The sequence below is a fragment of the Schistocerca cancellata genome, chromosome 2 (assembly GCF_023864275.1).
Source record: "Schistocerca cancellata isolate TAMUIC-IGC-003103 chromosome 2, iqSchCanc2.1, whole genome shotgun sequence".
NCBI classification, from domain to species: domain Eukaryota; kingdom Metazoa; phylum Arthropoda; class Insecta; order Orthoptera; family Acrididae; genus Schistocerca; species Schistocerca cancellata.
The window spans coordinates 682,352,337-682,377,458 of record NC_064627.1 but is presented as its reverse complement, the minus strand read 5'-3'; positions in this window follow the sequence as shown (position 1 = coordinate 682,377,458).

The window sequence follows — 25,122 nt, the reverse complement described above, 5'->3', positions numbered from 1 at the left end:
TTCATCGCAAAGCGAGAATTAAGGGCACGGTAGTAGTGGCGCAGCTCTCACGCCGTGATTTCCAAGTCTAATGGGGCGCACAGCGCCGCGTCACACTTGTGGCGACGCCGCAGACCGGGGTTCGCGCTGAATGCATAAGAGAGCGCCCCGGGGTCTCGTGTGTGATTCAGCCCACTGGTTCTTTCTGGACAGGACGTGCGCTTGCGTTTTGCCCGATGAATGTCTCACCTTATTCAACAGGGTGACATCGTATTTAAACATAGATGCGCTCCGAGGGATACTCACGTACACTGTGGGTGAGAATTAACTCACTGTTGAAAACTGTTTACAACTTTTGGTGCTCAAATAATGTTCATGAAAGAGAAAACATGTTGTTTCTTAAAATAGTAGAATTTATTAAATTACTAGCTGAAGTGCCCTTCTTTGGCCAGTTTCTCGTATCAGCCACACAAAGTGAATGGCGCTGTGCCTTGTTAATACTCGTAGTGATGGGAGACTCGAGTATATTTAAATCGAAAGGCATATTTAAATAATTGGGCATCAGCGGAATGATAGGAATAAATACTTCTTCACCTGCGACACATCCCGTGATAATGGAGGCCTCTGTTCCGTTCGGCAGTAGGTTCGTCGCGGCCAGCCTTGTTCCGCTCCATATCTAACAATGGAAACCAATGAGTAAATAAGAGTTTTCAATAATGTGCCTGTCAAATTCTTGAGCTTCCTCTTGTCCCGCCGTCTAGTAACTTCTCATGGTACTATCTCTAAGGCGGGTATTTACGCTGCAATTTATTCTTCCGATACGAATTACAGTCAGTTTAGCAAGATATAATTCGTTTCTTATGCATTTAATTTTTTATTAATTTTCATCTTTGTTTCACCTGAATGTAGAAGTTTGAAGTAAATCATCCAAGAGCTTTGTAGGAAACCAGTCAAGGACATTTCGAGACGTTTTCGTTGCAAAGTTTCTCCTTTATATATTTATGTATATATTTTAAAAAATGTGCAGTCTATGTTCGCCCAAATGTTCATCAGCAGATCGTGTAGACATCAGAGGAAAATCGGTCAATAACTTTTAGAGATTTTTGGTAACGGCATATACACACATACAGGTTTCAAGTCAAATTACCAAATCTTAAGGTAGTGACCTCCCTCTTGTCTTGGAGTAAGGTATGCAGAATTTTATAAAGACTGTAATAAAATTGTAGATTTCTACGAATTACAAACAAACGAACAAACAGACGCTCTTCTTTATATGTATGTACATAGATAGCTTATTGTGGTATTGCAGATTTTAGTGGCACACCACTGTGAAACGTCTAGCTTTGCGTGAACGGGCTCAAATGGCAAACCAGTACGAAGCATGGCGATCGGTAGTAGAAGTACAAAGATGGTGGCGAAGTGTGAGAGGACCTCGTGCGTCGATAGATGCGAAGACCACGACAAATCGTCACTCGAAGCTAATGGACACAAATTCTGTACCAGATGTTAGGATAAGAGGCCGAGCTTCAAAATCCAGGATGGAGGAAAATGTGCACGTAGTTCAGAAAACGTTCACTCGAAGTCCTCGAAAATCACGAAGACAGGAGTGTGTTCTGATGAAAGAGCTGAATTGTTGTAAATGACAAACACATTACTGCCGGAAATTATCTCCAGAAGACTGTGATTATCGGTGAGAATATAGGGAGATGATGCTTGCTTGGTATGAAGACTGTTCCAATATTTCCGGTAATATCCTGCGGTCAGATGAAGCCGTGTTTTATGTGTGGGAGTTTGTTAACCGGACAAGTTTTTATTATTGTGAAAAGGAGGTTCAGATAGTAGTTTTTGAACATAGCCAACATCGCACGAAGGTCACCGTTTGCTGCGGCATGACATCCACTAAAGTTGTGCGTCCATATCTCAATCAGGTCACATTGAATGCAGAACGGTACCTTGATATGTCTGAAAATTGTGTTCACGATATTACATTAACATGGGACAATTATACTGGCCTGATGTGTGTGCAAGATGGGGCCCCGCCTCACTTTGCATATCCTGTCCGCTCGACACCCATCTTTCAGAATGTTTTTCCGACGTCGTGGTGCCCTCGAATGTCTCGCAAAGAGGAGTGCTGACCTAACGTCCTGCGATTTCTTCCTCTGGGCGTAGGTGAAAGAGGAATTTTATCGCTCAAAACCAAAAACTCGTAGCATATTACAGAAGCGAATTCACCGATTTCGCGGAAATGGGTCTCTTGTTTATCTGCAAAAGCCTCACGTCCGTTTGCAGAAACTGGAAAATAATGATGGTCCTTACGTTGAGTTTTAGCAGCGTACAACAATTCTACCACTGTCAGAAACGAAATTATTTTTGTTTAAGTATTAAAAATTTGCAAGTAATTTTATAGGCAGTTAATTCTCACCCAACCAGTAGTTTTAACTGTCACCTTGAAGAAATAAAGCTGTAAGCCATGAAACCTGGTGATGGTGTCCGTCCTTTTCTACACGTTCGCCTTGCAACGCGGCACATAATTCCCAACAATGGATGACTTGGCGCCCACCATGGTTACGTAAGTCTGCATTTATCGCCGTTCAGGGAACGTTGCACCTCGAAAATCACCCCGTCGACATACTGGAAATGCCTTCAACGTAATGGTTTAACCATCCGAAGAAAGAACAACAAGTTAATGGTTGCCGTATCAGGGGAATGCTAGGGTGAGGCAAAAATCAGATAATTACAACTAATAGCATGTATGACTGTTTTCTGGGCCGTTGTCGTGGAGAGAAAAACACCCACTTGGACAGCCTCTCCCCGACATCATTCAGTAACATCGTCGATAGTGTGCTCCAGTGACGGTTTGCCCTTTACGAGCATAATGTGGTAGCACCTCACCGTGGCAGTTCCAAAACACTCAACTTACCTTGCCACATAATGTTTGTGTGTGTGTGAATTCCTAAGGGACTAAACTGCTGAGGTCATCGGTCCCTAGACTGACACACTTATTTAACTTATGCTGAGAACAACATCCATGTCCGAGGGAGGATTCGAACCTCCGGCGGGAGGGGACGCGCAGTCCGTGACATGGTGCCTTAAGCCGCACGGCCAGTTCGCGCTGCATAATGTTTGTGATTTCAGCTTTCCCGACGGCGCTGGATCCACATCTTTTCAACACTTCTCTGGGTCATGGTGATACACCCAGCACTCGTCAGAAATGGTTAGCCGGCTGAAAGAGACATCTGAACTGACCTCACGCTGTTGCAACATATCCTGATCTGCCTCAGTTCCATGGAGGTCTTGGTTTTATGCAGTCGAGGAAACCAGAACGTTGTAACGTTTACCTCTGTAAGTGTTGTGGGTGTGTATGAGCGTGCTGGGGCTCGACAGTGGGTTTTGCAATCTGCCTACTACATTTACATACTCAACATCGAAACGTTACAGAAAGTAGTATATTCCTTGTATAATACGGAGGTTATTCGGAAAGTAAGGAAAGATCGGTCGCGAAATAGAAAATACAGTGAAACTCTGATGAAGCTTTGCACAGATGCGTTGGGCACTGTGTCTAGTACGCCAGTCGATCGCATCATGTCGCTCTTTTCAGTTCTGAGCTCACAGAGAGAACGTAAAGATGGCTAGAAATTAGCATCTCCCGCCAAGTATGAGGGCCTGGTGAAATATTTCGCCTGAAGCTATGCAATCCACATAACATAAATGTCATGCGGTTCGATCTACACAACAATTCTCGGCCACACTCTGCAGGGGCAACGAAGATGCTCCTGCAGTGTTTTAGATGGGAAGTGTTTGATCACCCACAATACAATCAGTAATTGGCTACCCCCGAGGTTCATCTCTGCTTAAATGAACCAATGGCTATGAAGACAATATTTTGACACAGACAACGAGCTGCTGTTCAGAGTAGAAAATTGTCGAAAAGCACTGGCGGCTGTCATCTATAAGCAGGGAATTGAAAAGTTGGTACAACGCTACGACAGGTGTCTACGTCTAAGCGGCGACTGTGTAGACAAGTAGCTGGAAGGTCTAGCTAACCGTTGCAACTAAAACAGCTTTGATTTTCCCTGTATTTTACATTTCGCTACCCATCGTCCCTTACTTTACGGATAGTCCTCCTATTAAACAATAAACTGCTCTTTACAGTAACTGAACTACTCTGTGATCTTAAACCCGTGGTAAACCGCAAATGAGAGCAATTCTCGTTAATCATTCACTTCGCAAATGAAGGAAATGTTCTACCACGTACATTAAATATCCCATGTAGGGAGGCCTACTTAATGGCACACTTTGAGAGCACAATTCAGTTACGCGAAAGAAGTCCATCATACATATATTTTAGTTAAGGTTGCCTGACCAAAACTGTTATACGGCGAAATTAAATTGCAGTCTTAAGCTTTAACTTAAATTTATTTATCATTTTTCAAATTAATATCAGAATTGGATAATGTGCAGTTAATTATTAGTAAAAAAAGTAAATACCTATTCACTTATTTATATCTCATATGATAGCCTACGGTTAGCACAAGGAGACTATATGATTTCAAACTGAGTTTAACATATTGTATTTCACAACGGAATGTACGTTTACGTGCGAAGAAGTACAATACATGATTGCTTGAATAAGGCTCATATGGGACATATTATTCTGTTAACATGTGATAGCTACTGCTAAGTAAGTGGAAAATTAATATCGAACAGCAATTGGCTATAGAAGTCTGTGCATCACGCAAACGCAAATTAAAAAGCGCATTACACATCGAAATAAATAAAATCACTGGAGGAGAAACACGAGTTACGGAGAGACGCGACCCATCTTCGGTAATGAAGATCGGGTGATTACTTGCCGCTGATTGACTCAGAGTTCTGACAAGGTGCACCTGTGGCACAGCGGCCGTATGACTTGCAAAACTTCACCTATGCGTGGAGCTGGAGCGCGGCCACCATTTGCTCTCTGACTTCGACCGACGGACTACGATTTACCTGGAGACGCCGCGCATGACCCAGGGCAAAGGACGACACTGGTGGATCGGTGCGTCATCGCATTCCGCGGTCGACTGCGATTGCAAGCACGCAGTGCATCAGTGAGGAGGGGTGGGTTGCTGTATAAGGTTGCTTGCATGATCAACACTACCACTTCATGGAACGTGTCAGTACATGAAATTACAACATGAAGGTAATAACAGATAAAAATAAATATTCATGAACCCGAAAAAAGTCAGTCCATAAGATTAAGTAAACGAAATCAACAATACAACAAGAATCAGCTTAATTTTTCAAGCAACTCGTCGACAGAATAGGAGTGGCCGATGAGCAAACTCTTCACTTTCGATTTGAAAGCGCATGGATTACTATTAAGAGTGGTACCTTATTGAAAATGGATGCAGCAATATACTGCACACCTTTCTGCACAAGAATTAAGGAAGTCCGATCAAAATGCCGGTTTGATTTCTGCCGAGTATTAACTGAGTGAAAGTTGCTTATTCTTGGAAATAAGCTAATGTTGTGAACAAGAAATGACAGTAAGGAAAATATATATTGTAAAACCAATGTCAAAACACTCAGACTCGTGAAAAGAGGTCGACAGGAGGTACGTGAACATCACCACTTATTGCCCGAACCGCCCGTTTCTGAGCCAAAAATATTCTTTTACAATAGGAAGAGTTACCCCAAAATATAATACCATACGACATAAGTAAATGAAAATAAGCAAAGTAGACTAATTCTCGTGTCGAACGATCACTCATTTCCGATACCGTTCGAATAGTAAAAATGGCAGCATTAAGTCTTTGAACAAGACCCTGAACGTGGGCATTCCATGACAGTTTACTACCTATCTGAACACCTAGAAATTTGAACTGTTCAGTTTCATTAATAATATGCCCATTCTGTGAAATTAAAAAATCAGAATTTGTTGAATTGTGTGTTAGAAACTGTAAAAACTAAGTCTTACTGTAATTTAGCGTTAGTTTATCTTCTAGAAGCCATGAACTTATGTCATGAACTTCACCATTTGAAACCGAGACAATGTTGCACGCAACACCCTTTACTGCCAAGTTGGTGTCATCAGCAAACAGAAATATTTTAGAATTACCCATAATACTCGAGGGCATATCATTTATACAAATAATGAACAGGAGTGGCCCCAAAACTGATACCTGCCCCTCACCCCCCCCCCCTCCCCGCTGGAGTGTACCCCAGTCAGACCCCACATCACAGCCACTCCCTACATTGTGAATAATAACCTTTTGCTGTCTGTTACTAAAGTAAGAGGTGAACCAATTGTGAGCTACTCATATTCCGTAATGGTCTAATATATGGAGCAATATTTTGTGATTTACACAGTCAAATTCCATAGTTAAATCAAAAAATATGCCTAGCGTTCCAAATCTTTTGTTTAACACATCCAATAACTCACACACAAAAGAGAATACAGCATTTTCGGTTGTTAAACGACTTCTAAAACCGAACTGTACATTTGATAACATATAGTGTGATGCAAAAAGATCAATTATCCTTATATACAAAGCCATTTCAATAACTTTAGCAAACACTGATGTCATAGAAATATGTCTAAAATTATTTACATTATCCGTATCTCCATTTGTATAAAGGAAACTGACCATTCCTAAAGGAGAAATTACAAATATGCCTAAATACAGGCCTAACAAGTGCAGCACAGTACTTTAATCTACTGAAAGGCACTCCAGGATAGCCACGGGAGTCCTTAGTCTTCAGTGATTAAATTATTGACCCAATATCCCTCTTGTCTGTATCACAGAGGAGTATTTCAGACATCAATCTCCGAAAGATATTTGCCAGGATATTTATATGATTCCCTGTAGAAACTAAATTTTTATTTAATTCACCAGCAATGCTCAAAAAATGATTGTAAATACTGTACATATATCTGATTTATCAGTAACAGAAATATTTTTACTGTGAACTGACTTTATATCGTCGATCTTGTGCTGCTGACCAGACACTTCCTTCAAAACTGACCATAGGGTTTTAATTTTATCCTGTGAATTAGCTATGCTACTTGCGTACCACATACTCTTTGCCTTCCTAATAACATTTTAAGCACCTTACAATACCGTTTGTAATGGGCTACTGTAGCTTCATTGTGACTACTTCTAACATCTTGATATAATTCCCGCTTCTACATGATGCCCTTATCCTACTAGTCAGCCACCCGGGTTGCCTATTACTGCTAGCAGCTCGTTTTGAACGTTGTAATGGAAAGCAAGTCTCAAAGAACATGAGAAATGTGTCAATAAAAGCATTATATTTATCACCTATGTTATCAGCACTATAAACATCCTGCCACTCTTGATCCTTCAGAAGGTTTAGAAACATCTCTCTTGCTGTTGGATTAACGTTCTTCCATATTTTGTAATTAAATGTGACATTTGTTTGAGTACTAAATCCCTTTAGTGTTAACATTTGTGCATATTGTTCCGAAAGACCATTCACTCTTTTACTAACAGAATGCCTATCTAGTAACAAAGAATGAATAAATTATGGTCTAAGGCTGTGCTACTATTCCCCAGCACCCTAGTTGCAAAAAACAAAATCTGCATCTGATCATATGAATTCAGATCTACCAACATCCTTTTCTAGCACCATCATACACAAAATTTATATTGAAGTCACCACGTATAATAAATTTCTGCTACTTTCTACAAAGTGGATGAAGAACCCTCTTTAGCTTTAGCAGCAATGCTCTGAAGTCCGAGTTAGGGGACCTATAAACAACAACAATCAAAAGTTTAATTTTCACTAAATTCAACTGCCTCTGCACAACATTCAAGTATCTGTTCCGTGCAGTGCCGTGATATGTCTACGGAGTCAAATGGATACAGTTTTTCTTTACGTGCATAGCCACTTCCCCACCCCGCAAGGAATTCCTTGAAAAACAGCCAGCTAATCTGCATCCTGTTAAAGGAAACCTCTGAATTGTTAAATTATTTAATTGGTGCTCCGATATACTAATAATTTCAGAGTCAACTTCTATAAGCCGTTCAAAAGCTATCTCTAATACCTCTTATAATTTGCTGAAATATGCTAATTCCTTCTCTACTTGGAAACATTATATCCTCTAAAGATGAGCCATTAGAGGCACTTCCTTTAAGCAGGTATACCTATCAGCTGAATTCAATCTAAAAAAGGTGCAGCTCTAACACCAACTACTACAGTAATTTTTCCATGAGCGATTCTCCCACCATCACCCACTACACTGTCACCTATAAGCTTCACCAACCTCTTGTAACTGGACCTGAAAGGCACAGATCTTACGCTCCTGCTCCTCTATCAACCCGTTCGGTAGCTCAAATGGTAGAGCACATGCCCGCAAAAGGCAAAGGTCCCGAGTTCGAGTCTCGGTCGGGCACACAGTTTTAATCTTCCAGGAAGTTTCAACCCGTTTCTACTACAGATTCTACATTTCCCAGACAAGATATCGCTAGAATGCCCACTGGCTTCCTCACTGCACTCCCCACAATGAAAATACTTTGAACAAATCCCACACCGTAACCCACTACTCATAAACCTACAACAGAGCCCACAGTTTTCACTCATGATAAAAGTTTACAGTTAATGAAAAAAACGTTACTAATGTTCAGTTTCCCCAGTAGAACTATTTATAGAACTTGTGGTGTCACCGCCAGACACCACACTTGCTAGATGGTAGCTTTTAAATCGGCCGCGGTCCGCTAGTATACGATGGACCCGCGTGTCGACACTGTCAGTAATTGCAGACCGAGCGCCACCACAAGGCAGGTCTAGAGAGACGTACTAGCACACGCCCGAGTTGTACAGCCGACGTTGCTAGCCATGGTTCACTGAGAATTACGCTCTCATTTGCCGAGACGATAGTTAGCATAGCCATCAGCTACAGTTGCTACAACCTAGCAAGGCGCCGTATTCAATTGCTATAATACTTCTGTATCATCAAGAGCAATGTTCTACAACTGTGGATTAAAGTTAAGTATTCCAGAAGCTACGTACTTTTCTTTATAGCATTCATTACGTATCCTGTTTCAGACCTCACGCCCGCCTGCTTGAGTTTAACGTGTGCATTTCGGCCTTCTCTAGCTATACAACAAGTGGCGACGAGGCTGAAAAGAGGATTTCGCGTTCGTGTTGCACTCATTTACTTGTATCATGGCTTCGCCACAATCTCCAGATGTACTGTCCGAATTTTATCGCTTGCAGAATCAGCAGACGCAGGCCTTATTGGATGCCCTTGGACAGCTCGTCCAGGGTCAACGTGCACTGCAAAACAATGCGGCCGCCGCCGCTCCACCGCTACAGCAGCCGCAACACACAGTTGCACCCCAGTTTCGTCCGTTACAAGCAGAAGTGGAAACATGGACGGAGTGGTCACGCCAATTTGGATTCCATCTCGCCGCCTACAGAATTCAAGGTAACGAGCGGCAGCCTTTTTTGTTAGCATCCGTCGGGGTGCAGACGTACCTTGTGATAGTGAAATTGTTTCCCCGACGCGACGTAGCAACTCTGTGCTATGAAGAAATTTAGTCTGCTTTGGATGCCTATTTCAAAGAAACAGTCAATGTAGTTGCAAAAAGGTATACGTTCTTTCGTACAAAACGTACGGCCGGTCAGACTAATCGGGAATGGGTTGCGACTTTGCAAGGCCTTACACAGGATTGTGCTTTTGAGTGTGAATGTGGACTCCCTTATTCAGATACTATGGTGCATGCACAGAACGTTTCTGATGTTCGCATAAGGGGACAGATTTTGAAACTAGTCAATCCCTCCCTTCAACAAATGATAGACATATCGGATAGGCAAGACACACTTGACTTTGCTCAGAAATCCTTTGAAACTTCGCCAGCTGTGTGTCACATTGACCGGCCCGCCGGGCGAGCTGCACGGAACTGTAAACAGCCCTCGCGCACGTCCGCACAGCCACGTGTGCCGCGCAAGCACGCAAATGCAGTGATAAAATCATGCCCGCGGTGTGCTACTAGACATTCACGTGAGAACTGCCCGTCACGCCAGGCTATTTGCATTTTCTGTAATAAGAAAGGTCGTGTTCAAAGTGTTTGCCAGAAAAAGCTCCGAATGGACACTCACACCCATTCCAGGCCCTTTGCTTCGCACCGGAATCGAACCAAGAATACTCGGGCTCATGAACCTTCGCCCATGGACATTCATGTAGTTAATCCCACTCCAGTGCTCATCCCTCTAACAGTGACTGTGTTCGTCCCACAACAAGTGTGCATCGACATCGATGGAAATCACGTCAAGTCGCAAGTGCTTCTGTACCAGTGTCTGTTCACGTTGCACAAAACAGTCGCTCCTGTCGTCAGCACGACAATAAACTTTTTGTAGATTTGGACTTTGACGGACAAGTGATACCGTTCGAGCTCGATACCGGAGCTGCAGTTTCATTGCTCGATAAAGGCACGTACAAACAACTGGGCGCACCTCCGTTGTGTGCCGCAAATGTTAAGCTAACTACATATTCAGGTCACAAGATCCCTGTGTTAGGACAGTGCAGCCTTCTTGCAATGTACAAGGGACAAACAAAACTTGTGTCATTTTACGTCCTTCGTTCTTCTTCTGCAGTGAACTTGTTTGGTTTAGATTTATTTCAGTTGTTTAACTTGTCTATAGTCAATCAGGTCCTATCAGTGAACCAGACTGTGCCTTCAGCCAGTGTTTCTCGTCTATGTGAAGAATTTGCAGACATTTTTGCACCGGGCCTTGGTTGCGCTAAGAACTATGAAGCACATTTGGAACTGAAAGTCAACGCACAACCGAAATTTTTCAGAGTGCACAATGTTCCCCACGCATTGCGTGATGAGGTCGCAAGAACATTAAACGATTTAGAATCACATGGTGTAATTGAACGTGTGCAGGCTTCTCTCTGCACATCACCCTTAGTCATTTTGCAAAAACCTTCCGGAAAATTGAGACTTTGCATGGACTTCAAGGCAACAGTGAATCCACAACTAGTGACTGCTACTTCTCCTTTACCCCGCATGGAAGATCTTTTTGACAAACTGTGCCCGGGTAAATAATTTTCAAAGTTGGACCTAGCAGATGCGTACTTGCAAATATCGGCGGACGAAGAAAACCAGCGTGTATTGGTGGTTAACACGCATCTTGGATTGTACCGCTTCAAACGACTGCCATTCGGGTGTGCATCCGCCCCTGCATTGTTTCAGCAATATTTACAAACTGTTTGTGCGTCGGTCCCTACTGCTGCAAACTATCTGGACGATATTGTGATCTCCAGAAAGACGGCCGACGAACATTTAGACAATCTCCGCACATTATTTCAGGTCTTGCGACAAAATGGTCTTCGCTTGCGGAAGGACAAATGTGTGTTTTTTGCTCGTGACTTGCCATATCTGGGACATGTACTCAATGCCCAAGGCGTACATCCCAGTCCAGAGCACCTTCGTGCCATACAAGACTTGCCTTCGCCGCAGAATTTGAAGCAGCTACAGAGTGTACTGGGTAAAATAAATTATTATCATCGCTACATCCCCCATGCCTCTTCCATTTCAGCTCCGCTTCATTGCTTACGCCGTAAAGGTGTTCCGTTCGTCTGGTCGACGGAATGCGAACGCGCCTTTCGCCAGCTGAAATCGGCTTTGCTTTCTAATACTTGCCTTACGCCATTCGATCCCCAGAAACCCCTTTTGTTGATGGTCGATGCATCAGATTTCAGAATCGGTGCTGTGCTTGCGCACAAAGATGGTTCGCATGATCGCCCTATTGCCTTTGCGTCCAAATTGCTCTCGTCAGCGCAAAGAAATTATTCACAGATAGAGAAAGAAGCTTTGGCTCTCGTGTTTGGTGTTACAAAGTTTTATGATTTCTTGTATGGTCGTCACTTTACTATCCTCACAGACAACAAACCTTTGACATCGCTTTTTCATCCGACCAAGCCTGTACCTCCACGTACAGCGCAGAAATTCGTTCGCTGGTCTATTTTCCTCTCGCAATACCGCTACGATATCTTGTATCGGTCCACTGCTAAGCACGGAAACGCCGATGCGTTGTCCCGTTTGCCTGTTGCCGAGGATAAAGCATTCGATTCTTCAGAACTTGCTTGTGTGTTCATTGATGCGGAAACCGATGACGTGGTCGAATCGTTTCCGATTGATTTTCGTCGGGTAGCTGCAGCCACAGCTGCAGACCCTGTCCTTGCTACCGTTTTGCGTTTTGTTGCTACGCAATGGCCTTTGTCAAAGTCACGGATCGAGGATCCGTTGGTTCGCCGATTTTTTGCTCACAAGGAGAGACTTTTTGTACGACGTGGTGTTTTGCTGTTGCGTTCTGATAATGATCAGTCCCGGGTCGTGGTTCCACGTTCGTTACAGTCCTCTATCTTAAAGCTTCTCCACCAAGGACATTGGGGTATAGTGCGAACGAAATAACTTGCTCGTCAGCACTGTACTTGGTTCGGAATCGATGCTGCGATTACGAATATGTGCTCTTCTTGCATGGCGTGTGCTGAACAACAATCCGCGCCACCGCGGAAATTCTTTGCATGGCCAAAAGCCACTTCCCCTTGGCAACGCTTACACATCGATTTTGCTGGTCCATTCTGGAATGCTCGATGGTTGGTTGTGGTAGATTCATTCAGTACTTTTCCTTTTGTTGTCCGGATGTCTTCCACGACGTCATCTGCCACAATCCAAGCGTTATCCGCTATCTTTTGCATTGAAGGTCTTCCGCAGACTATTGTTTCCGACAATGGCCCACAATTCATGTCCGCAGAATTTCAGTCATTCTGCAAGGCCAATGGTATTCAACATCTGACATCCGCGCCGTTTTCGCCTCAGTCAAACGGTGCCGCTGAACGATTGGTCCGGACTTTCAAGTCCCAGATGTTGAAGTTGAAAGAGTCGCATTCTCGGGAGAACGCGTTATTGCTCTTTTTGTCCTCGTATCGCTCTCAGCCCCGCGATGGTCGCTCGCCGGCTGAGTGGCTCCATGGTCGTCCTCATCGAACCTTGATGTCTTTGCTGCATCCGCCGCATCAGGTTCCTGTGCAGCGGCAGCCTTTGCCTTTGCTCCCAGCGACGTTGTATACCATCGCAACTATCGTGTTTCACGGCGTTGGCTCGCAGGGCGCATTCTTCGCTGCCTCGGCTGCGCTATGTATCTGCTTTTGGGGGCCTCTGGTGAGGTACGTCGGCATCTCAATCAGCTGCGCCTCTGTCGTTGCCTGGGTTCTGCCGCTCCCCGTCTGCTTTCAGCGACGATGCCGTCCGGTCAGCGCCCTGGGGACCCATCTACTGGCTCGCCTCATCCCCAGGTGTTACCGACGATGCCTTCCATTTTGCCCCATGGCGTCGCGCCTCAACCGCAGCCGCCGCCGGCGCCGCCCGCAGTGGACGCGTCGCTGCAACCGCCGGGCGCCTCCCTGGGTCACGCGCCGCCGATCGCTTCCCGTGACCAGATGTCCTCCGCCATGGAACTCGTGCCCGCTCCGGACCATCTGTCGTCTTCGCCAGTCGGGTGCTCCGACTCGATGGAGGTCGACCCTTCGGCCCCTCCTGACTATCTACGGGCGCATACACCTCATGTTGGCGTGCACCCTGGACTAGGTTTTCAGGCGTTTCCTAGCTCCCCTAGGACCGAATGGCCGGGTGCGGGTGGCACAGCCTTGCCTGTTGTTAGGCTCCCCACCTCGTCGCATACGTCAACATGGGGTCCTCCCCACGGCGGGCGGAAGCCTTATAACACTACCGTTCGCCGATTTGCGGGGGAGGAATGTGGTCACCGCCAGACACCACACTTGCTAGGTGGTAGCTTTTAAATCGGCCGCGGTCCGCTAGTATACGACGGACCCGCGTGTCGCCACTGTCAATAATTGCAGACCGAGCGCCACCACAAGGCAGGTCTAGAGAGACGTACTAGCACTCGCCCGAGTTGTACAGCCGACGTTGCTAGCCATGGTTCACTGAGAATTACGCTCTCATTTGCCGAGACGATAGTTAGCATAGCCTTCAGCTACAGTTGCTATGACCTAGCAAGGCGCCGTATTCAATTGCTATAATACTTCTGTATCATCAAGAGCAATGTTCTACAAATGTGGATTAAAGTTAAGTATTCCAGAAGCTACGTACTTTTCTTTATAGCATTCATTACGTATCCTGTTTCAGACCTCACGCCCGCCTGCTTGAGTTTAACGCGTGCATTTCGGCCTTCTCTAGCTATACAACAGAACTAACAACACTGGTCTTGAAATTCTCTTTCTACTAAGAAAGCAACTACATGTATCAATACTACAACACCACAGCTAATACCAATACCAACAAAACTTTAAAAGAATTATTAGCTAAAACCAAAAATTCAAAAGGTCACTGGAACACTCAACGAAGTTAAATCACTGAATGAAAATTTTACTAGAAACAATAAAAAACGTCAGCTGAAAACTGAAGCACAAAATTTAGTAATCGATTTCAACGCACAGAAAACTATATAAATACAACGAGCGAACGTTACCAAAACTTTATTAAATCGTTTATTCACCACAAACAGCACGAAACACCGCTGAAAACTATTAAATTTAATAACTGTGTAACAGTGCAGAAATAACTTTGTCAGTACTTAGCTTTATATCCGCTACAGCTGCAATTGCACGCCGCAAAATGTAAACACACTACCGACGCGCGAGGCTTGGACGAACGACGTAAGCACACTCACGAATAACAGACCACTCGAGTCAATAACACAAAAAAAATGGATCAAATGGCTCTGAGCACTATAGAACTTAACATTTAAGGTCATCAGTCCCTTAGACTTAGAACTACTTAAATCTAACCAACCTAAGGACATCACACACATCCATGCCCGAGGCAGGATTCGAACCTGCGACCGTAGCAGCAGCGCGGTTCCCGACTGAAGCGCCTAGAACAGCTCGGTCACAACGGCCGATTCAATAACACTGGAGAAAAGACTGAGATTAATGAAACTCCACTAACAAGTTACTTTTACAGCAACTATAAACACAAACTTCCAAATAAGGAACTGAAGACTAAAACTTTATAAAACATTGACGAGCAATTTCAACAGCAGTCCAGCAGACATAACGTCACACCAAAGTATGGGGTTGCAGCGGGAAAGATCAACTTCAGATTGATCTGTGTTCTTTGAGTTGCAAAAGAGGTAAATAAATTATAGAACCATGGCTGACATTGTGACATTTCATAAACATGCTATAAAATTATGGTAAACGCTTATTGGCCATCAAGTGTAGCGGTCTTTTGCACACTGTCAGTATGGTCATTACGACTGAAATCAATACTTTAATGAAGCAGGTACTTGCCAGAATATACTGTTGTGCTATTTACATTTTGTCAAACTTCAGATCGCTGTTATTTTCAAAATGACCTCGCCAATCCTTATTGATCTACGGTTATGTTATATGTGTTTTGCGTAAGGTTACCGATCTTTCCTATTACCTTGTTTACAAGTAGTACTCAGGACTCATTCTGGGCGTATTATATCGATAGAATTTAGATTAAGTGGTTTTCTGAATCGTAACGTACTTAACAATCAATCGATACTATGACACTTGTCGTGGCTCTCACGGACATTCTTGCTTCTGATATTAATTCGTTATTCTAATTCCGATTCTAAACCTGTCTTTATGAATTTTTGTATTTATAATCATTCTAACAATTCACGAAACTTTCATTTAGGCAACACATGTGCTGATTGTTATGAATATTATCTTTCCACCGGTTTAATAAGTCACGATTTGAAAAAATTACTAGAAATATCTACAGAAGCACAAGCTAACCAGGGAGAGAAATCACTTAATCTTCGGAAGAAGTCTTAACGCACGTAACGCCACCCTCTGCTTCTTTTTCTTATGCTTTTGTCCTGCATCGGTGCAGGGTCGGCATAATTGTGAATGGATGTGGCATGTTTACTTTCAGTGATGGCAGCGAAAAATTCGGCTCGCGAGCCATACCCTGGCAGGAGAGCGCCATACTGCTCAGCCTCGCTGCTGATTTCCTCCACCCCCAAGGTACACTGTCTGCGTGTGAAGAGGGGGAAGATGGGACGCTGCTAATTAACCGCATTTAAGTGGCAGTGCAGACTCACTACGGTCTACGTTTTATATTTTACGTTTCTCAGCAACATAGATCAGAAATAAAAAAATTAAATTATTTTTGGCGCGCTGAAGTCATCTGGTACAAAATATCGGCATCAGGACAGACCCACACAGTTTCACAGATTTTCGCTCTCTGGATGCCATGTAATTGTGACTTACTTAGTTTTATAATTGAAAAATGGTCTTTCTCTCACTTGTGTTGATCGAAGTATTACAGCACTTTTGCAACCTCATTACAAAAACGTGGAAACTGTAGCCGAGGATGACAGTTTAGACGTTCCGAACAGGGTTAGCGTGAAAGAATTTGTCTTTAAACAGATATTATATTGGAGATCAATCACTTACATCTAGACAGGCCCAGATTGGCTTTTAACTGAAATAGCAAACCGTCTCTAAAACGTCCGCCGCTCGTGGTCTCGCGGTAGCGTTCTCGCTTCCCGAGCACGGGGTCCCGGGTTCGATTCCCGGCGGGGTCAGGGATTTTCACCTGCCTCGAGATGACTGGGTGTTTGTGTTGTCCTCATCATTTCATCATCATCGAGGAAAGTGGCGAAATTGGACTGAGCAAAGATTGGGTAATTGTACGGGCGCTGATAACCACGCAGTTGAGCGCCCCACAAACCAAACATCATCACTCCGTCTCTAAAACATCTCGAAAACATGTAAGATCGGCAGTGTTCTCACGTTGTTTAGAAATCTGTCCTTGTAATTTTTCAAGGCCAGAATGAATTCTTGAAACCCCACGTTTCTCCAACTCCAGTGTCTTTGGGGAACTGGACTGTGATTGTCAGACTATGTCTCTTATACAATGCGACTTTCTTTTTAAACGCATCCTCATGAAATCAAACGTAGGTATATTCCCGCCTTCCAATGCCCTAGTGTGGCCAGTTTGCAAACAAATCGAGTGCAAATGCGAGATCTGAAATGCATCCCACATGTTCTAATTTTCGTTCCTGCTCTCTTTTTTCTTTCGTGCATTCACGAATAGACTTTTTTAAGTCGTAAATCCTTTGCAGGCGTGCCCCTTGACCTCCGAACTTCGCATTGATGTGTGAAGTCTCTTTTCTCTTTGTCCAGTTCCATCGAAAACTGTTTTAACTGACACTAGAATAATGCGTCTGACTGCAGAAATTTTACTGCTAGTAAAATCAATTTCTTTACATGCTTCATGCCTGCAGATCTAGGACAAAGTGCTTCTTCATTTGCAGAATAATAAATCCCATCTGTTGACCCTTATATTTTTTTTCTTTATCATTGTTGGCGAAATCTATATTTTTTTCTGCATGGTACTTCACTGTCGGGTCACACAATATTTGCAGTACCATCGATTATGCGACTGCATATTAGGTACTGAGAGTTCTTCAGTGTCTCTTATCTCATTCCTGTTCAGTTTTAAAGGCTTTCGACGAAAGTACGCTAGGATGCCTCTTTTTGTGCAGACAGCCACTGGACCTGTGAATATGCTTCATACTACAAACAAATGATGAGGGGTAAACGTGCTGAGACCACATTTTGCCGAAATGAAGAGAACTGTGCCGACTGAAAAATGACGCACACCAGTTTTAAATGAAATGCGGCGCTGTGCCGGGTACTTTCGTGGAAGATAAAGCGAAACCGAAACGAGCCGAGCCTCCGCATTCACGTGGCCCGCACATCTGGCTCACATGTGGTTTGGCAAACTGTGGCTCGCCCTGGTTTGAGGGCCCTGTTGCCGCTCACTACCAGCGACAGTATGTGTACCCCAACCTTTCCGCGTATAGTGCTATTCTCGTGTAAGTGAATGAAAATTTTCTCAGTGGTTGAGAATCGTATAACTGACGCGTGACTTTGGTACGAGCCCTGTATTCTCCATGTGGGACGTGAAAAACTACAGGGTGGCCGACACACCGATCGTCAGAGTTAATTGGATTCGATCCGGGGCCGGCGCACTTTCTCGGCCCGTAAGCGGTGCTTTAAAATGCACACCCATGCCAGCGGATGCTGGTAGAAACATTGCGTCCATTATTTATCTTGAAGAACAACAAACCTATGTGAGCCACAGGGACTGACTACATGATCCGTCTGAAGCCTTCCGGTGAAAGGCGTCTATGAAACACTCCTTAAAGTCAGGAAGACTGCAACTGAAACAGTGAAAATAACCGAAACTAATCCTCTAAAATCTACAATTTTTTGTAACCTTATGAGACAAAACGGATAGTCGATGCATAGGTTTGTGCATTTATACTATTTAAATTTACGCGGAAAGCCACTGGTACACCTGCCGAATATCGCGTAGGGCCCCCGCGAGCACGCAGTAATGCCGCAACAAGACGTATCATGGACTCGATTAATGTCTGAAATAGTGCTGGAGGTTATTGACAACATGAATCCTGCTGGGCCGTACACAAATCCGTACGAATACGAGGGGGTGTAGATGTCTTCTATACAGCAAGTTGCAAGGCATCCCAGATATGCTTAGTAATGTTCACGTCTGGGGAGTTTGGTGGACAGCGGAAATCTTTAAACTCAGAAGAGTGTTACTGGAGCCACACTGTAGCAATTCTCGTCGTGTGGGGAGTCCTACTGGAATTGGCCAAGTCCGTTGGAATGCACAATGGATATGAATGGATTCAGGTGACCAGAAAGGATGCTTACGTGCATGTCACCTGTCAGAGTCGTATCTAAACGTATCAGGGGTCACATATCACTGCAACTGCACATGCCCCATACCATCACTGAGCCTACACCACCTTGAACACTCCCATCCACATCCATACACGTTCATCCGCTCGGATCGGTACACTTTGAAGTGAGACTCGTCCGACCAGGCAACTTGTTTCCATTGTAAGGTTATGGTTAGATGGTTTCTTATTCTATAATTAAACACAGCTGTGTAAGCTGTAATGAAATTGCTTAATATTGCAATATTGTCATGTAAATACACTCTTTTACACAGTTTACAGTGCGGCAATGTTAAGACAGTTGTTAAAATGACGCATCTCGTCCTCTGAAAGTGAACTAATCCTAAACACAACAGTACTAAATTTTAACTCTTAGGAAGTTAAATAAACCTAAACAAAACAATATAGAATTTTAACTAGAAGTTTAATTATGATTACGTTGTGATGTTGGCCAATACTATGATAAATCATACGATTCCAGTTCAAAGTTTGGTTCTATTTTTAGGATGACAATCAAGTCGATGGAGGATGGTTAGTTTTGTGACAAGTTGAGCATAAGATTACCCAAGGTCGCTTGAGTTTACAGTGGACGCAAACTGGCGAACCAACAAGTTTACACCTCTGCATGCGATCTCTGAAATTCCTATAAAACTAATTAATCCTCTGCTAAATTTTCGAGCAGAAACTCTCCCTATGTTTCTCGATATGCAAGAAAACATGAACTCATCCCTAGTCTCAGACTATGGCGATATACATGCGCTTGGCTGGAGCAGTGTGCATAACATAATACCCTCTCAGTTCTCACAAGAACAATTAACTAGCTGGCTGGTTCTTTTCTAGACAATGACACTACAGCTAATTTCTAGCCGGATGTCAGCTGCTGTGAACGCAGTGTTCACATAAATTTCTCCTCTGCATCGTACAGGGCGTTATGTGATCCATTCTGCACTAGACGCAAGTTCGTCTTGTCTTTCTCATAGCCGAACTGTCTCCCCACCTGGGTTCTTTCATTCTGCACGTCGGCTTTTTTACACCAATTGGAGCGTTCCTCTTATTTTGTGGAAATCCTCTCTACCAGTCGCAAGGGTGCTACCATTAAACTGCGTCGAAATCTTGGCACTTTACTCCTTCCCAGTGCGTTTCCGCCAATCGGACGTTTTCAGTCCGCTCCAGATGCCTAAAAAGTTACATGTGTATCACGTGTGTACCACTCACAGTTCATGTGATCGAATGCATCACTGGTTTTGTTCATATCCATTTGAAATTCTGAAATGCAGTTTTCTAAATCCTTTTCTATCCTCCTCCCGGTGGCCTGACCCATTACTCTCTCTCCCGTCTCAGTCACCTAGTCGATCGGTCGTTGACTCTCGCCTGGGACGCCCCCTAAGTGTTTTTCGTGGTGCTCCCTGTGGTGTGGCATTCGCCTCTGCCCGCCCTTGCTTCCAAATCAAAATGTTTCCTCTTGCTGCTTGTCCCACCTTCTGCTCATAGACATGCATTATATACGATCAGTGTGTTAGTACAGTAGATTGAATGTCATCCCTTTTTGCATTACATACTGATGGGCAAATTTGATCATTACCACTAAATTAAGTTAGGTGACATATTCACCTTCCCATTATGATGTATATAGTTCTTATGTAAGGTACGAAACTGACCTTCATTTTTCTGCCAACTTACACAGTCATCAAGAGACCAATGTCGGTGTTGACAGGCACGGGCGAGGCATAAAGCTTTGTGTCGTGCAGTCATCAAGGGTACATGAGTTGGCCTTCAGCTCTGAAAGCCAATATCGATTACATTTCCTTGAATGTTTGGCCCGCTGACACTTGTTGATGGCCCAGCATTGAAATCCGCAGAAATTTGTGGAAGGGTTGCACTATTCAGTCGTTGTCGTTCCCGATCTTGCAGGATCCTTTTCTGGTCACAGCAATGTCTGAGATTTGATGTTTTACTGAATTCCTGATATTCACGGTACACTCGTGAGATGGTCGTACTGGAAAATCCCCACTTCATCGCTACCTCAGAGATGCTGCGCCCCATCGCTCTTGCGCCGTTTATAGCACAGCGTTCAATCTTACTTAAATCTTGATAATCTTCCATTGTAGCAACAGTAACCAACATAACAACTACGCAAGACATTTGTCTTATATAAGCGTTGCCGACCGCAGTTACTTATACCGCCTGTTTACGCATCTCTGTATATGAATACGCATGCCTACACCAGTTTACTTAACGATTCGGTGTTTATTCCAATAGCTGGAGAAGTTTTTCGTTTCAGACGGAAGATGTTCTCATTCATAGACAGGGACACTCTCTCCATAGCATGTTAATATAGGAATGTCATCATCCTACTGAAAATTTCCCATCTAATAGACATAATTAAAATTTAGCATCCTTAATCGGTGTACTTCAATGTCTGAGTGATGAAAAATATTATTGTCTTTACATAAAGATAAGTATTATCTCCTCAATAACCTTCAAATCGTGAGCTAAACTCTTAGTTTTTATGTATGAAATTATAAATTTACTTATGGTACTTTTGTTGCCTATGCCTGTGGTCGCTTTCAGAATTCAAATTTATAATCAAATTAATTCATTTAATAAAACTGAACCTTAAATTGGTGGTATACCCATGTACCACCACAATAAAATAAAAATAGTGAACAGTCGAGGAATTATGAATAAGAACAGAGGCGTATTTAAGTTTACAAAGTAATGATAACTTTTACCAATCCTTTTATAACTACATCAAGCTGATAAAACTTACAAAAGAAAATTACGAACACACATCAGAACAGGGATGGCATTTGATTGGCTAAGCATATATTGGCGTGGAAGATATACAAATTCACCCCTGAGATAATCCCTTTTGAACGCAATCTATGTTTACATGAATCCACTAAGAGGCAAAACTCTATTCAGATGGAATCAACTACGACCAAGAATACCACAAACTGTGGTTCACAAGAGAACTGGGAGCTGTGAATATCATTTAACAGCCCTACGACGGTGCAGCAGCATTTTACCCTTTCATCTCGATTCAGGGGGCAACAGAAATGGTGCACTCTGGCAGAGGAGCGGGGCGCTGCGGCTGCTATAATGTTTTGACGAGTCCAGGACAATTTGCAAACTATGCGATCTGGTGTTCTGATTATCAGATGGCGGGAAACTTCGCTGTCTGAACCCTGAATGCCCATCTGATTTCAGTGCGAGATGGACCCATTTTCTTACCTGTCCAAACCAATTTGACACACAGGCAGGACTGTGGATGGTAGACCTGTCAAATATCAGACGGCCGACTTGCAACGAAAAAGTTCACCGTCATGACACATGTTCGAGATGATATGCAGTTCCACTGTTGGTATAGTTGGAAACTTTCACTGGCTCTTAGTCCGCCACATGATACAGACCACAAGTGTCACCCACAGGGGAAAGAACTGAAGTTTTCCACCAGGGGAGGACAACAATATGAAGAAAGCAAAGAATCACCACCACTTTCCACTGAGACCTGATAAGGGAGCAGAAACGAAACCGCCTTCACATTGCACAATCCAACTGAACTGTCCTCTACTCATTGAATTCCTCCTCATGAATGTTCTGTTGGCCTGGTAACCAATCAAGACACAGAACTGGGGTTCCCACACTGGAGGACCATTCCTCTACTTCGTATACTCTAAGAGGAGCCAATCAGCGATTCCAACTCTCTCTTGTCTGAAAAAAGAAGATTTTACACTAGAGAAGCATCGTTCTTATGGTAAGCCATTTTGGGACAAAAAAAAGTCTACATCGATGAGACCACAGTCCCTCATTTAGAGAGATCTAATCTTTTCAGGCTGACCATGTATAATGTATACGTTTTTGGCCACTCACTAAAAGAACCTGGCTACTTCCTGGCATCAGGGGAGTTACAGTGCCTCCACTAAACATGTGCACCAGCCGCTCTGCCAGTATTGTCCCACCTTCGACATACCACCTCGCCCACGTGGCTCTGGCTCTGAGCGTTATGGGACATAACATCTGAGGTCATCAGTCCCCTAGAACTTAGAACTACTTAAACCTAACTAACCTAAGGACATCACACACATCCAAGCCCGAGGCAGGATTCAAACCTGCGAACGTAGCGGTCGCGCGGTTCCAGACTGAAGCGCCTAGAACCGCTCGGCCACGGCGCTTGCCCGGGTAAAATATTGCGAACTGGCGCCTTCTTGTCCAATCCTAAGCACAAGGAGAGTGCTACACCCACAAATCTCTCTGCAGGCGATCCACTGGGTGCTGATAGCCAGAAACTCTCACACAGCCTCGACGCTGCACTGAGGATTTATGGCCCCTAATCCGTCTCTCTCGCTCTTCACCATTTCCTCCACTATGGCCTGTCAAGTACAAGTTCTCTACAGGTTACACATGCAGTTTACAAGAACGTTCTGTTCACAATTTCTTCATTTTAAAAAGTCATAAATCACACATGCCAAATGTAATATTGGGGATCACCAGTCTCATGACCTAAAATATGAGTATTAATCTGACTGACAATGTTGTTAAAGTGATAGTTTGGCATGCCACCTCCTAATATATCCAACTTGATACTTTGACAGTGAAAAATTAAACCGCGTGTACCTAATGGAAATTTGGGAAAAGCAATCGTCACCGAAGTTAATCTGTCGGTAAAGAGGGAGGAAAGGGTTACATCTAAATGAAAGGAAAAATGCCAATGAAACTGGTGGAAATTAATTTTAAAAAGGGATAAAGTTAATAAAGAAAGTAAATGTGCGGCCGTTACGTTAACAATTAAGTAGCGGTAATTAGATATTTGAGATTTGGGGGAAATTACGGTCGCCAGTGCTATGGACAATTACTATAGTAACTGAAAAAGAAAGGTTATTACACATATAATTAGCACTAGAGGCGTAGCAACTGAAGGTTGACACGTGTAGTGTAAAAACAGAAAGTTTGTCAGAAGTAATAAATTTCGCTACACTCTGACTTAATTTAGCAAAAGAATTAATAAAATAGGAAAATTGAAAGTTAATATAGTGACTGAAATTAATAGTGAGATTTGTTTCTGAAGCACTACGAAATTCAGTAAAATAAGGTTAGTCTTGGGCTACCTCAACAATCATTTCAAAAGCTACTCGAATCTACGCAATTTAGAAATAAGAGATTTAACTTTGAACTTGAATTAAATGATTCTGAACAATTAACAATAGTAAAATTTAGTACGTACCAAGCTGAGCTGCAGTCACAGGTAAGCTAAAATATGGTAACAAAACTTGCACTCTTAATTTGTGCTTGTGTAATCTAATATTGTAGCCAGCTATGAATACTTTAACTGAACTTTGAAATTAAAGTAGTGAAATGGAATGATTGTACTTTAATGCTGGCGTCTGAATTTCAACGACACTCGGGTTCATTTCGGAAAAGGAAGGGATCCTGCTTGGTAATGCAATTGGGACAATGGGCAACAAAGGTTCATGCTAAGTTACTGTAATTTTGCGAGGCAAATGGAACAATTTTAAAAGCTGAGGTCTGCCATACAGTTCTAAAACTTTACGTGCTTCCAGTCTTCCTTGTTGGTTGATTGAAGGTTTGAAGCCGTCGATCGAGGAGGTGGCGACAGTCACTCATTGTCGGCCGTCGCTGTTGCAGAAGCTGGATGTTGGCGCGCCTTCTTCTCGACACAGTCACCAGGCGAATCGGGCTCTTGATGTGCTCCAGCTAATGCTTCCCGTCCGCGACACCGTGTCAGAAACTATCATAGCAAGTCGAGCGCAATTACATGCTGCCCAACCCCGAAAGCGCGGCAACTCGCGGGAGCGTCACACAACACCCTGCTCCACTGCACCACCCCCGTCAGATTCCGCTCTGCCCGCGCTCCACGCGGCCTAGTTCACACTACGAAAGATCCTAAACACTTTGCTTCTCCGCACGACCTATCGATGTAGTCGTTCGATAGCATAGTTTTCCCTAGGCAAGACCCAGCGTAAAAATACAAATAATATTTACAAAACAACCAATTATACATCGACATAAATGCATAAATATATATACAAATAGTAAAACAATTACAATATATAAAGACACAGAAATGTCATATCTTGAGGTAACAAAACAATAAAAAAATGTATAGTGCAATAGATGGAAATAGGAGGATGTGCATTTCCGGCGTTACAAGATCCTATTTTGTGTTCATGCTGACTGAACAGTTTGTAAATATATTTGACCTCGAATAAACCTTATTGAGGCAGCACTTGTAGTTAAAATCAGTCATTTGGAAAGAAATTCTTTAAGTCATTTGAAAGCATTCGCTCTGTCCATATTTTCCCTGTTGTTTCTGTACTTGTGCTTGTTCTATTTGCATGTTTA